Here is a 4,265-nt window from a genome sequence, read left to right as displayed (position 1 = left end):
CATACTAGTAACCTTAACTCTAGTGTCTTTTATTTGATATTTAAACTCGTGTATTTGCTTTGTTCTAGTTGTTAGTTACTTAATTGTTACCAAACATCTTTCAAACCCCAAATACCTTTCAATTAGGTAGTCTGACTTGATAGACTTTAATCAATCCCATTTTCCCTGTGGATCGACCCTTGACTTGCCCTTACTATTCTCTTAGTAATTGCTTGTTAGGACTTATAAATATTGTTTGGAAAGCGGTTCTTAGTGCCTTAACGACACACTAAAAACCTCTTATCAAAATGGCGCCGTTGCCGGGGAGATTGTGCTATTGATTGAAGTATATTTTAGTTTAGTTTGCTTAGTTGATTTTTCTTTTATTTTCTTTTTAACTGTGGTTGTTATTTGCTAATCCTCTGCTTAGCTTTGTTGTGTTACATGAGAAGAAGAACTCACGGTTCACCCACATTGCCTCTAGATCTGAAATCGACCGTACTTGCGAAAGCTTCGGAAGAATTTGGAAATTTGACTTTGGGTTCCGAGCCTTCTTCACCAATCTCAAGTACATCAAGTGAAGTTGAATCAGAAATGGGTGAAGCAAATCCACAACTGTTTAGGGATTTCGGAAATCCGGGTTCCTATGTTCTTCAAGGTGGAATTCGACTCCCACCACCACTACAAATTTCAGCATTCACCCTCAGTATACTCGGATGGTGAAAGCAGAGCAGTTTTGTGGGGGTCAGATGAAGATCCTCTAGACCATCTCGACAGGTTTCTTGAGATCTGTGCCATGATAACAACTAATGATGTCTCTCCTGACTACATCAAGATGCACTTGTTCCGGTCCTCTCTTACCGGAAAAGCAAAGTCATGGCTCAAGAGCTTGCCTGCTAATTCCCTCACTACATGGGAAGAAGTCACAATGGCTTCTTGAAGAAATACTTCCCGGAGTGGAAGACTGCGGACATAAGGAGGAAGATCTCCTCATTTGAGCAAGAGAACGATGAGACACTTGCCGAAGCTTGGGAGCGGTTCAAGGAGATGATCCGTTCATGCCCACACCATGAGTTCAACAAGAATCTACTCATGCGATTTTCTATGATGGTCTTGATCCGATTTCACGGGCCAACTTGATGCTGGAGCGGGAGGTCAACTATCTAAGATCCCGCAAGAACAACTTGAGTCCACAATTGAGGAAGTGATCAAGAACTACTCATGGGGTGGAAGACGAAGAGGTGCTCAACCTAAGAAGAGCGGAAAGTTTGAAATTGACCCCATGGATCAAATTCAAGCAAGATGGACCAACTCGACAAGAAGCTCTCCAAGATCAATCTTGCATCGTCTACTCCTTCACAGGTAAACTCTTTTTCTTGTGATATTTGTGGTGGTACTAACCATGATACTTCTTATTGTGGAGGTACCCATTCGGAGCATGTGGCGGCAATAATTCAAGAGGAGATGGTATCAAGGAAACAAGGGTATAGGAACAATCAACAAGGAGGTTGGAGACAACCTCAACAAAACTACACCCAAGGATTCAACCAACCTCAACAAGGATGGAATCAACCTCAACAAGGGTACAACCAAGCTCACAACCAAGGGTTTGCGCAAGGGTATAACCAAAACCAAAACTATAACCAAGGTGGTTCCTCCTCACAAGGGTCCAACACTACCAAGCTCCACATCAAAGGACCAACAACCCAAAACCTCCCTCCAATCTTCCATTCCCAAACAAAATCCCGAACCTACACCATCTTCCGATCCAACCTCTCTCCAAATTCTCCAACAACTCCAATCCATGAACCAAATTCTCCAAAACCATGAGCAAAGGTTTCAAGAGCTACAAGCCCACAACAAAATGCTTGAAACCCAAATTGCCCAAGTAGCTGAGAAGAATCCCTCACCCCCACAAATCAACTTCCGGCCAACCCATCCTAACCCCAACCTCCATCAAGCCAAAGCCATTCATTTGAGGTCGGGAACAAGCTATGCGGGTCCTAAGATGCCTAATGGGGAGTTAGAGACGGATAAAGAAGTTGAGGTTGTTGAGAAGGAGGATGAAGCTGAGGAAACTGAGAAAGAGGACGTTGGGGAGAAAGATGAGTCACATGTTCAAGTTGGTGACAAAAACCTTGCCTTCACCTCCACCAACCAAGTCTTATGTGCCTCCGGTTCCCTATCCTCATAGGTTGGTAGAGAGAAAGTTGAGTGACAAGTTCACTAAATTTCTAATGTGATGAAGAGCCTGCAAATCAACATCCATTCCTTGAGGCTATGTCTCAAATGCCAGCTTATGCTAAGTTCTTGAAAGAGATCCTCTCCAATAAGCGAAAACTTGAAGATGAGCTTATCTCCCTACCTTACCAAGTGAGTGCTCTTGTGCAACGAACTATGCCCAAGAAGCAAAGAGATCCCGGGAGTTTCACCTTGCCGGTGAAGATAGGTGACTTAGAGCCTAAGGGTGCACTGGCCGATCTGGGAGCCAGTGTCAATTTGATGCCCCTTTCTATTGCAAAGCACCTGAAATTTCCTCTTCATCCTACGCGCAAAACGATTCAATTGGCGGACCGCACTGTGAGAGTCCCTTGTGGTGAGTTGGAGGATATACCGATTCAAGTTGGGCATGTGTTTGTACCATGCGACTTTGTGGTGATGGATATGGAGGAAGATCCTGAGACTCCTCTTATTCTGGGAAGAGAAGCTCTAAAGACTTTGGGTGCCGTGATAAACTGCAAAAACGACACAATCACGGTTGAGGTAGCTAATGAGCGGGTGGTGTTTGAGTTCTCTAAGACACGAAGAGACCTATGATGGAGAAAATTTGCCGGGTAAGCCTAGTGAAGATGAGGTAGAGGACCCATGAGTGTGGATAATTCTGGGGACGATTGTATGCTCACTTACCGACACCCTTAGCTTGGACATGGAAGAGGAAACGCAAGAAGGCGTTTGAGGTTCTAGCTACATCATCCACGGATAAAGAGGAGTGTTCTAAGCCTCCTCCCAAGGTAGAGTTCAAACCCCTTCCCTCCTCTCTTAGATATGTTTTTCTTGATGATGCATGTACTTATCCTGTTATTGTCAATTCGAGTCTTGATGACATTTCTATATCAAACTGATTGGAATTTTGCAAAAATATAAAGATGTCATTGGGTATTCGATTGATGACCTTAAGGGGATAAGCCCTTCTCTTGCTATGCATCGTATCCATCTCATCGATAGTAATGCCTCCTCCATCGAGCATCAGAGAAGGCTCAATCCCAACCTCAAAGAGGTTGTGAAAAAGGAGATCTTGAAACTACGTGACGCGGGAATCATCTATGCTATCTCAGATAGCAAGTGGGTGAGCCCGATTCACGTGGTTCCAAAAAAAGGAGGCATGACTATAGTTGAGAATGAGAAAGGAGAAACAATCTCAACTAGGACTGTCACTGGGTGGAGAGTCTGTATTGATTACAGAAAACTGAACAAATCCACCCGGAAAGATCATTTCCCCCTTCCCTTCATTGACCAAATGTTGGAGAGGCTTGCTCGTCATTCACACTTCTGTTTTCTCGATGGTTATTCCGGATTCTTTCAAATCCCCATTCATCCGGATGACCAAGAGAAAACCACCTTTACTTGTCCGTATGGGACATTTGCATATCGAAGGATGCCCTTTGGTTTGTGTAATGCCCCATCCACTTTTCAAGGTGTATGACAGCAATCTTCTCTGACATGCTAGAAGATTCCATTGAAGTTTCATGGACGACTTTAGTGTGTGTGGTTCGTCTTTTGACACATGTCTGGTTAATCTTGAATGTGTGTTAAAAAGGTGTCAAGAGACGAACCTTATCTGAATTGGGAGAAGTGTCACTTTATGGTCGAGGAAGGCATTGTCTTGGGCATAAAGTGTCGAAAAAGGGTATTGAGTAGATCCGGCAAAGGTTTCGGTTATTGAGAAGCTTCCGCCACCGAACTCGGTGACGGGAGTTCGTGCTTTCCTTGGACATGCTGGTTTTTACCGCGTTTCATCAAGGATTTCTCTCAAATAGCCAAACCATTGACGAATCTACTTCAAAAGATGTTGATTTTGAGTTTGATGAGTCTTGTATTAAGGCTTTTGAAACTCTTAAAAAGCCCTTATTTCTGCCCCCATTGTGCAAGCTTCGGATTGGAGCTTGCCTTTTGAACTAATGTGCGATGCTAGTGACTTTTCAGTGGGAGTTGTTCTTGGGCAACGCAAGGAAGGGAGGCTCATGTGATAGCCTATGCAAGTAGGACTCTGGATGATGCTCAACGGA

At 43.9% G+C, this 4,265-nt stretch overlaps 1 non-coding gene across 1 annotated transcript; it reads right to left on the bottom strand.

Moving 5' to 3' along the window:
• Window positions 1–948: 948 nt before the first annotated feature.
• LOC125492969 (small nucleolar RNA R71) lies at window positions 949–1,055 on the bottom strand. Its single transcript, XR_007269355.2, has one exon. It is a non-coding gene; the product is annotated as a small nucleolar RNA R71 (small nucleolar RNA).
• Window positions 1,056–4,265: the final 3,210 nt, after the last annotated feature.

The sequence above is a fragment of the Beta vulgaris genome, chromosome 8 (genome assembly GCF_026745355.1).
Source record: "Beta vulgaris subsp. vulgaris cultivar EL10 chromosome 8, EL10.2, whole genome shotgun sequence".
NCBI classification, from domain to species: Eukaryota; Viridiplantae; Streptophyta; class Magnoliopsida; order Caryophyllales; family Amaranthaceae; genus Beta; species Beta vulgaris.
This window is presented reverse-complemented; position numbering and strand designations above follow the sequence as displayed.